Here is an 11,205-nt window from a genome sequence, read left to right as displayed (position 1 = left end):
AGAGAGAGAGAGAGAGAGAGAGAGAGAGAGATTCCTGTTTCTAATTCATCAGATGAGAATATATAAGTAACAAAGTATTCAGGGTACTCTCTCTCTCTCTCTCTCTCTCTCTCTCTCTCTCTCTTAAAACAACATAACAAGGGCTTATGTAGTTTAACTTTTCTTTTCTCGTCCTAACTCGCTTCATTTTCCCTCTTCCCTTTCCTTTCATCCTCTCCTCGCCCTCGTCCCTCCATCTGTGAACTGCTTTCTCTGCACTCACCACAACCACAGGCGCCTCCTGCACCAGAGATGATCATTTAATAGTTTTATTTCACTCCTAGTCCTGGTAACATTCCTATTCCTCTCCAATTAAGCGATTCTGACACCCGTTCCCTCTCTTTCCTCTCCCTTCGCAGTCCAACACATCCTGTCCACATCTATGAAATAAGAGGGAACTGAGTTTAATGGAAGGCATCTCTCTCCAGTAACTAAGTGAAAGTTTGGGCGACTGAGAGGCTTGGAAGAGTTTGATAGCTCTCTCTCTCTCTCTCTCTCTCTCTCTCTCTCTCTCTCTCTCTCTGGTAAGAACTACATTCATGTCCCCTTTGTTAAAACCCTTATACCACTTCAATACTTCTATTAGGTCTCCTCTTAACTTACGTCTCTCTAAGGAATGCAGATTGAGTTTTTTTCAGTCTCTCTTCATAAGGAATATCCCTCATTCCCTGTTTCTTTTTAGTCATCCTCCTTTGCACTGATTCCAACAGAGCTATATCCTTCCTGTAATGTGAGGACCAGAATTGTACCTCATAGTCAAGATGTGGCCTGATTACCGCCAAGTATACCTTAAGAGAGTCATAATTAGTTACTACAGCCGTTTTCCCAAGCAAATGAAAAAACGACGACAATAACTTACGCCTGACTACCGCCAAGTATAAATTCAGTATTACTTCGGGACTCCTGCTTTTAACACTTCTAAAAATGAATCACAATATTCTATTCGCCTTATTCCTGGCCTCAATACATTGCTTCCTTGTACCGAGATCGGATCTATCTTTCTCATACTTGGAACTTCCTAGTGCCACGTTATGCGTCTGTAGTTAATGGGCGTCACCATCTGGACCACTTCCTCAGACACAAATCATGTTATAGTACCTAATAGTAGCGGAGAGTTACCAGCAGAGTGGCGCAGTGGAAGCGTGCTGGGCCCATAACCCAGAGGTCCGTGGATCGAAACCACGCTCTGCTACAGTAGGACTTACTTCTTTTGTCTAGGAGTATCAGTAGCAGTAATATTGGTAGTAGTGGTAGTAATATTGATAGTAGTAGTAATAGTAGTAGTAGGTATCAAGACATTTGCTCCTAATTTTGACTAATTCTTGACTTATCTTTTAGAGAACCAGCACTCAAGTGGGCCTTTTTTTAATATTTTGTTGCCCTTGGCTGGCCTTCTCTCCAGCATAAAAGTGGTAATAGTAATTGATTGTCTCCATCACCATTAGTTTTTAGTTTTGCGGAACATTTAAACTTTTCCCTCAAAAAGCTAATATACTCCAAACTCTTTTGTTATACCATGAACCCTGCTATTGATAGGATCATTTTTTTCACCTCAAGGGAATTATTAAGTCCGGTTTCTCCACGAAGTCTGAGCAGAAGAAAATATGGCACACCAAACTCTCAGGAAAATCTGATACTGAAGAAAGAAAAAACAAAAGAATGAAGCCAGTCGGAAAATTTTATTACGGGGCATTCATGGCGAGAAGAAAATTTCATCAAAATATTAGATAAAAGATCAAGAAGACAATATTATGTTGAGAAAAACGAAAGAAGGAGAAGTGAGGAAAAAATATAATTAGGAGGAAAAATATCTTCACTGTTACAGTCAATGTCCTGAGCGGAAGAAGACTTTGCTCACATGATAACAAGAGGCCAATGTTCCCCGTCCCGATAGTCTTGCCTCTCCTCGCGCGCGCCTCCCATCAAACAAGAGCGAGGAAGCCAATTTACACATGTGGCCAGTGCAAAGTCGTGCCAGTGTATACTTGGCGCAGGGCTTGTCGCTACCCGGTGCCCGTGGGGAGCGTAGTGCGAGGATTTGTCCACCACACTTTACCTGAGGAAGCTGCAATTGGGACTCACAGAGGCAGCCCAGCCAGCCAAGACTAAAGCGTGTCAATTTGGAACGGAAATACAGTATTTATCTTTTCCTCTCACCAGTCCCAACACACTGAGAGAGAGAGAGAGAGAGAGAGAGAGAGAGAGAGAGAGAGAGAGAGAGAGAGAGAGAGAGAGAGAGAGAGTGTGTGTGTGTATCGATATTTCTGTTTGTTAGTCCCACCGTTGACAAAACACAATCATCATCACTACGAGCCTTCTGCCATCACTACTGCCGCCACCACCACCACCACCACCATCACATGTTCTCATCCTCCATCACCAGTCTGGTTCAGCTCACACCGAGTAATCTTCAGTTTTATTGCGTATTAGGAATCTTCGCTTTCTCTCTCTCTCTCTCTCTCTCTCTCTCTCTCTCTCTCTCTCTCTCTGCGATAAAACTAATTACTCTATTTAAAGATAAAACTAAAGTAATCTCTCTCTCTCACTCCATCTCTAAACTCATGTCAAAGATGTTGTTTATAAAGCGAATGTGATGGAGAGAGAGAGAGAGAGAGAGAGAGAGTGTGTGTGTGTGTGTGTGTGTGTGTGTGTGTGTGTGTGTGTGTGTGTGTGTGTGTGTGTGTGTGTGTGTTAAAAGGCAATAGGAATGTACTAAATTATGGGTTGATGCACAGATAACAGTAGATCTGGATTTGACACGAAAATCGCCGCGCTGCAGTAATGTACACAAAGCCGGAGAACGGACCTTAAATTTCAAACCTCGAAATCTCGGCTCCAAGCCAACATGAATCTATGAAAATCCCTATGAAGCAAGCTAACTGTGTTGAATTCAATGCCTGAAAGCGATATCTAAATCCATACAACCGTGTCATTGTACCGCTCAGTTATACGAGTTGTAGTGTAGGATAATGACTATGATTGGGCTGACTTGCTGTATCTTGATTTATTGATTGATTCAGCCTGCAAATTTAATGTCAACATAAACACAGCATACCTCAATATCATGTAACTCCCTTCAATATCTTGTAACTTCACCCAGTAAACAGAAGAATAAACATAAGATGAACACATATCCCATTCTATTATTCACTATTGCAATGACACACGATACATATAAAATAGTACTCACAAAATGACCGCCCATCATCAGCCAAGGCAGACTTCACCACATGTCTGATTACAGCATTACCCCAACTATGCTGCAAAGTTACACTTAATCAAATCCTCCTATCAGCACCGCATTTAATATAACACCAACCAATATGCACAATCAGCGGCATAACATAAGTCAAACAAATCAGAGAAATAATGTTATCACAAAACTCACCTCAGTCAAACAACCGCCACTCACCCCTGACAGGCACCAACTGTACCTCTGCCTACCTTACCCCTACACCCTGAGTGCGGTATAATATATATCCGTGTTACATACACAGACCCTAAAAGAAAACTTCCTCTTGACAAACAAATACACATTACTAACCAATACCAAACTTGTTAATAAGTAAGAAAACAATATATGTATCTCAATAATAATTACAATTCTTGTCATATATGCCAATAACAATTATACAGTAACTGGAATACAACCCGTGTCTACACCTCTTTCCAACCAATGACAGCGACACACACTGCCCGCTCCACATTCAAAGGTGCCAACAATGACATTATAATTCTAATATGATGAGAATCATATTACACGAGTCAAACACGAGAATTTATATAGTGCCAGGTGGATGTTTAAATACAACTTCAAGCTTACAGCTGTATTTCAAACACAAAATGCAAATTTTGTTTCACTTATAAATTACTTTACATGATTTTGGCTGTCCACTTGCTCATCTCTTATTCACACCTGTGAGTTTACGCCTCTTGTCATCACTCTGTGACCGTGTGTTACCTCCTGTGGCGACACCAGGTTTGCGCTTGGCGTGGACATCACTGTTGGTGTCTTACTATCCCACCCCTTATATATGTCACAGATGTTGCACTATATAATTTCATTAACAAAAATGCAACTTTTTTTTTTCTTTTTTTTAGGAAGACTATTTACAAAGCGCGTAGGCGGGCTTTATTTATTATTTTTTTTACATCATTAAATTACATCAGTCACTGCCTAGGCATTGTTTCCTACCATTCTAGTCACTATTAATCATTCATCGGTTTGTTGCAGTCACGTTAGTAATCAGGTGAGTTTAACACTTAACAGCACTCCACAGTACACTTCCACGTCACAGTGATGTCAATAACATGTCACTGTTCTTCACCAGTGTCACTATCTTTTCCTAAATTGACTATCTATATGGCACCAGATGTCATAACTGCAGTCATTGCCACCAGTTGCACGCGTCTCGGATTACGTCCCAGTTACAGCCTCTCACTCTGCCATTTTTTGTGACCTCATTATATTTCACTGTAGTGTTTCACATTGTACGCCTGAAGTCACCACTAGCAGTTCTTCTCCACTGTACCACTGACTTATTACTCCGCATACAACACTCAGCGTCACCCTACACACGTCACGGTTGGATACACCACTCACAATGTTAATTAAATCTGTGTGCATTACACCACTCACAATGTTCACTCCTTATTCACCTCACTCTACTTCATTAATCACTGCACAGTGACATCACTAGCGACTGCATCACACACGCGCATAATAACATTTTCATGTGAGCCTCGACACAAGCTCTTCACACTTTCACTGTAAATCCATTGTTGGACAAAACTCTTTCAGCAGCATTCACATTTCACTGTTTCATTGTCTCCACAGATGTCAAAATGTCTGAACATGCACGTAACAATTATAACCCCTCAGTCTTGGCTGCAGCGGTATCCCTAGGCTAGCACATCTGACTTGAACCGAGTGACTTGAGTGACGACTGTCCGTAGGCTAAACACTTGGCCGTCTCGCTGCTTGCCTGAGATTTTAAAATGACTCATTCGCAGTAGACATGGGTGTATACAACTTGCCACAAATATGTACATAATAATAATAATAATAATAATAATAATAATAATAATAATAATAATAATAATAATAATAATAATAATGTTTCCTCCAGATAGAGGTCAGCTGAGCCCTTAATCTGGTGCACCTCACAGCCTCCACAAATACACACGCCTTCCCACTGCTGCGGTATTTAGTAATGATTAGTATACTGTATAAAACTTCACAAAATTATAACTTTAACAGTCAGCTGCCGCGTACTACCAGTCGACCGCTTTGGGTACGTTACTGGAGTGGCGGCGCGACTCCGCACTGCCGTGTCAAATCCAGATCTACTGTTATCTGTGGTTGATGATAAAGAAAATGTGGAAATGTGTGTCATTTAAACGCAAAGGAAGATTTATGACGAGTGAAGGATCGTCATATTAGTGTTATTAGTTCCCCCAATCTCTCTCTCTCTCTCTCTCTCTCTCTCTCTCTCTCTCTCTCTCTCTCTCTCTCTCTCTCGTGGCCACCACCAGCAGTGAGGGGCGACACAGTGGTGAGTGGCGCCTCGTGAGGATGAAAGGGTGACAAGTTTCCGTGGAAGGCGATCACTCCCCATCCTCTTCCCTCATCCTCCTAGTAACCTTGGTCACTCCCCTCTATCTCCCTCTTCTTTATATTTGATCTCAGCCAGTTTCTCTCTGCCCTCTTCCTTCTAATTCCTGTGCAGCTCGCCACTTTGTAATTCTTGCCTCACTTAAGGGACCCTTTAACTCGCTCCTATTAGTCTGGTAGCAGAACCCTGATTTTTATGTGGACCTTGCAAAAATACCCCCCAAGCAGGTTATGATTGATTTTGGTAGATGAAGTTATGCAGAATCAGAATCTGAATGATGCCAAGCTGGCATCATTGAGAAATTGAGAAATTCAAGATGACGTCCAAGATGGCCGCCGCAAGGATCTAAAATCTTTAAATGGCTGTCATTTCGTCATTTATTGGCCAATTTTATAATGTAACATATCAATTCTAAGGTTTTTGGGGTCAAGGAATTCAATTTTAGCAATAAAACACTGCAGATCCTCAAATTATTGAGTTACACATATTTTTTTAAACCAGTTCCAAGATTTTGATTGGTAACTGATCCTAGGTGGTTGTTCTCCATTAGCCAAGAGCCTGACAAAGCAAGTAGTTAATGTCAGTCTCACAGCTGCAGCAGGCTTGCCCATGACATCCAAGCCATGCGAGACAACATTCAACAACCCTCAGTTTACCACAAAGAAATCAGCACAGATGATCAGATGCACATGACAGACAAAGCCTACAAAAAAGTTGGAGCATTGTATCGATCCTCTCGATCCTACTGGTCACCCCAAGGAACTGTTCAACATTGCCACAGGAGAACTTGCTTCCTCGACGGTGAATGTAGACGAAGCCTTGGCACTGGGAAAACAGTCTGCAGAAGCATACGAAGCAAAGCTGCCAGATGGATTCCATGAAACAATCAGCTGTCCAGTAACTACGATGGCAACCAAACGAAAGAAGACAACACTACATGGGCGGTCTGATCCTACCTTTGACACTGAAGTTATCTTCACTAGGACTATTGGACTTATGGATACAGAAGATTTCAATTTGAGGAACTCTTTGACTATGAACTTTCCCAAATTCCAACTTCCCTTTTCACAGACGAAGGTAACCTACGAGTACATCAAAGTCGAAACTGAAGAATTCTTTGGGAGTTGAACGATCCTCTGAATGACACCAAAAGAGGTAGTTGTTGATGGCTGTGCAATACTTTACAATTCACTGGCCTGTTCCTGGAAGAATCATTGATATCATTGCAGTGGAAACATACTTGAGACAGAAACTGGTCCAAAGTGATGTGTATCTGGTGTTTGACAGATACCACGCGTATAGCCAAAGTTGCACAAAGTCGACGGTCTTCAATTACAGAAAGCAGTATTCCATCTGACTTTGAACTCACCACTTTTCAAGCTGCGTCACTGTCTATTGTGGACAACAAAGTACAGATCATTAACTTACTGTGTGATGCTTTAGTGGATCGTTTTCAAACAGATAGAACTGACAAGGAACTGTCATCACGGGACCAGATCCTGTGCCATATTCCATCCAGGAATGTGTCTAGGACAGATTTGAAAGTGACACACGAAGAAGCTGATGTTATTATTGTCAACCATGTAGTATGTCAAGAGGAACACAGAAAACGATCACATCATTTGTATGACACAGATGTCTTTGTCCTGTTGGTTCATTTTGTTGCATCTGAAGGTCTCTGTAACAATATTTTCTTGGTTCCAAGTCCGTCAAGGAATACCATAGACATTGGTGCACAGCAAACCACATGCAGAAATAGCCAATTATCTACTTGCTGCATGTAACTGGCTGTGATACAGTGAGTACACTGTATAATAAAAGTCAAACATTGAAAGTCCTCAAACACGGGCATCATCCTCCTTTGCTTAGACAGCGAAACAGATGAAAAGGACTTGGAAAAGCAGCTGTTGCATTCATTGCTAAATGCTACAGCACAGACTGGCTGATGTCAGAGGTTGCTACAGCATGTCACAAAACCGCAAAAGCAAATCTAAATTCAAATGATTCCACCCAATAGAGCATTTGTTTTGCATATCAAAGAGAATATCAAGCATCTCATAAAGCACTGCAGTCTGATACTTTGGCTGCCTTTTTGGGTGGAAACCAGACCATGACAGCCAAATTTCTAATTACTTAGACACAATGGCTGTGACAGTACTGAACCTTTTGTGCTGCAGCTGTCATTCATCAACAGACGTATGTTCACTGGATGTTGTGAAAAATGATATTGTTGCAGTACCTTCTGCAATTGCAGTGTCGACTCAGTCTAAACTGTTGCAATCCTCTTAACAAAGTCCTCCAGGATGCCGCTTTGGATGACACCATGACGAAGAAAACAAAGTGAAAATAGGACTCTCTCCTTACATTACACCGCACTTTGCTCTCCTTGCATTCATAATTATCACTTTGGCAGTGTCTTTTTTCTCGATGTGTCACCTCCTGTCACCTCCCTGTTGGTCTCCTTTAATCCTTATAAAAACAGTTCCCGCGCTCCTCTCCCCTGCACTTCTGCCTCTCTTAACACTCTTTCCTGAATAATCTCCACGCTAACCGTCTATTCTTTCCTCGCTTGGATCTTTCCATACATATTTCAGGTCGTCGCTTAAGGGTGTTCTAGCTCCCCTTCTCTTCCTCTTCCTCTTCCTTCCAACTCCTCACTCCTCCACTCACATCTTATCCTCTCTGCAGGCAAAACAGGACGGTAATTGTTACCTCAAACGACCATTTCAGACCGCCGCTCCTCTCACATGACTGCTTCCCCCTCCTTCTCCCCCTTCCTTTCCTCCTCCCTCCTATCTCCCACCACTCCCTCCCATTAGTCACTAGTGCGTAGTTCAGTCAGGGTTGCCGGTCACGGTATTATTTCATGAGGAGCACATTGGGATCCTTTCTTGCCCATAGGCACCTCTTTTTGTCCAGTCCTTGTCACACACACACACCGCGTAGTGTAGTGGTTAGCAAGCTCGACTCACAATCGAGAGGGCCGGGTTCGAATCCCGGCGCGGCGAGGTAAACGGGCAAGCCTCTTAGGGCCGTATGCTCGTCTCTCAACATCATCCTTAAGTAAATACTTGGATTTCCCAAGGTAGCTCAAGACCTCCCTTAGAGCTTTCCCTTGAGGCATAATAGGCATTATATCATAATTTACCTATGACGAAATGGTAATCTGTTCCTATTGTGATAAAATAAGTGATTTTCAGATGTCTTTGATCTGAATATGAGGGGAAAAAACACAGATGCAAAAACGTTTACAAGACTTTGGTGCTCGAGTGAGAGAGGAACTGAATTCGCGTTGTGATGTTTTCCTGCGTGGTGTCACGTTTACCTTTAACTAAAATATGTTTAATGAAGTGAAATGTTTAAATGTAAAACTATGTATTCAATATAAATAAGTATTACTTTTATTTGTATGTGGAAGTAGTAGAATTGAGAAATGTTCCTTTGGTAAGGCTAAACGCATTGGTTAGGTGGAGATGTGGCACCAGCGCCCATGTTCCAACGCTTTCAGCTGAGCCCAGGGAGAAGTGGAGCGAATAGATCACCAAGTCAACTGTTATCACATCTGTATTTCGTACATAAGGTAAGTACATCGATAAATACCATTACGAATCATCACCTGTACTAGGCAGCAAGGCTGATATAGGACAGTTACTCAGATATCGTGTGTATAAGGACATGCTGATCCTTAGGTGCTACACAAGGGGAAGCTTCTGGCCACGAAAACCAGGAGTAATATATCATGATGTAGCCTAGTATGGATGATTACAGCTTGACACGTTTACATACATGATGTAAAAAAGTCAGTCTTGGGCGGCTGTTGTGCTTGTTGGTGCGTAATGTGCAGGCAGAAGGCCGTGTGTCTAAAGGCAGTATTTGATTCAGGAATGTAGAATCTTGTAGTTGAGTTATTTCAAAGATTATTGAATGATCAGGCTGCCTTGTTGAGAATAAGACAGTCTGACGAAAGTACGTGGCTTGTGCTTAAAGTAAGCACGCTATTTGCACTTTCTCTCCTTGTGGGTTGTGGCAAATTCACTTTATTTTTTCCTCATTTGGCCACACAAGTATTTTTCATTGCACGGTGTTGGAAGTGTTCTGTACAGCCACACACCTCCAGGGGGATGCGCTTGTTCTCTTTGACATAGACAAATAAATAGTTATTTATGCCCTTAAGTTATATACTCAGTAGAGGAGAAAAAAAAAAAAAAAAAATATATATATATATATATATATATATATATATATATATATATATATATATATATATATATATATATATATATATATATATATATATATATATATATATATATATATATATATATATATATATATATATATATATATATATATATATATATATATATATATATATATATATATATATATATATATATATATATATATATATATATATATATATATATATATATATATATATATATATATATATATATATATATATATATATATATATATATATATATATATATATATATATATATATATATATATATATATATATATATATATATATATATATATATATATATATATATATATATATATATATATATATATATATATATATATATATATATATATATATATATATAATATATATATATATATATATATATATATATATATATATATATATATATATATATATATATATATATATATATATATATATATATATATATATATATCATGAATGATTTAACAGCTATATATAGGTACTACCAAAGCTTTTGTTTAGTAGATACAGGTTAGCTTAGGATAGGCTAACCTAACCTAACCTGTTCTTAACACAGAGATGTTGGGTTCACTAATTAACTGTATCTGAAATGATAGTGGCTGCATCACCGCATAAAGATAATAGAAGATAGGCTTCATAGTTACATGAATCTGTTCTTTGCATTTTTTACATATTTTTGCTTTTACAGACCTCACCATGGATGAATTTACTGATATCCATGACCTGGAGGAATTAGAGGCTGTGGAAGAGCTGGGGCCTCACAGATGGCTACTGCAAGAAATCTCTTCCCTTCGACATTGATGAGCCAGAAAATGTTCAACACCATCATGATACTGCCCCACCAGTACCAGCTTCAGGTTTTAATGTAGCCCATGTCATTGAGAATCATTTCTCATTTCTGTGTGTGTGTGTGTGTGTGTGTGTGTGTGTGTGTGTGTGTGTGTGTGTGTGTGTGTGTGTGTCTTCAGTTAGTTGTATTTACCTAGTTATAGTTTTACAGGGCTTGTGCATTATGCTCGTTTGGCCCTGTCTCCATATCTACATTTGTCCAACTTTTTCTTTCAGTGTGTGTGTGTGTGTGTGTGTGTGTGTGTGTGTGTGTGTGTGTGTGTGTGTGTGTGTGTGTGTGTGTGTGTGTGTGTGTGTGTGTGTGTGTGTGTGTGTGTGTGTGTGTGTGTGTTTACACTTATTTGTTATTTTATTGGTACATGATAACAAAAAAAAAAAAAATAAATAAAAAAAAATAGTATGTCTAGATATGCATTTTTCTCTTGTATTCTGTATTGGTAT

At 39.7% G+C, this 11,205-nt stretch overlaps 2 long non-coding RNA genes across 4 annotated transcripts; one reads left to right on the top strand and one right to left on the bottom strand.

Moving 5' to 3' along the window:
* Positions 1 to 3,024: 3,024 nt before the first annotated feature.
* LOC123503519 lies at positions 3,025 to 3,795 on the bottom strand. Its single transcript, XR_006674504.1, has 3 exons — positions 3,428 to 3,795; positions 3,230 to 3,299; positions 3,025 to 3,060 (listed from the first exon to the last, which is right to left on the bottom strand). It is a non-coding gene; the product is annotated as an uncharacterized LOC123503519 (long non-coding RNA).
* Positions 3,796 to 8,614: 4,819 nt separating this feature from the next.
* On the top strand, positions 8,615 to 10,838 carry LOC123503514. 3 transcript variants are annotated; one of them, XR_006674496.1, is made up of 3 exons: positions 8,615 to 8,663; positions 9,104 to 9,234; positions 10,604 to 10,838. It is a non-coding gene; the product is annotated as an uncharacterized LOC123503514 (long non-coding RNA). The 3 variants fall into 3 exon arrangements; XR_006674497.1 differs by lacking the exon at positions 8,615 to 8,663 and adding an exon at positions 8,725 to 8,739; XR_006674498.1 differs by lacking the exon at positions 8,615 to 8,663 and adding an exon at positions 8,730 to 8,739 and having other exon boundaries at positions 9,122 to 9,234.
* The last annotated feature ends 367 nt before the right edge of the window (positions 10,839 to 11,205 follow it).

This window comes from Portunus trituberculatus, chromosome 14, assembly GCF_017591435.1.
Source record: "Portunus trituberculatus isolate SZX2019 chromosome 14, ASM1759143v1, whole genome shotgun sequence".
Lineage (NCBI taxonomy): Eukaryota > Metazoa > Arthropoda > Malacostraca > Decapoda > Portunidae > Portunus > Portunus trituberculatus.
The sequence above is the reverse complement of the archived record's forward strand: the minus strand, read 5'-3'. Positions and strand labels throughout refer to the sequence as shown.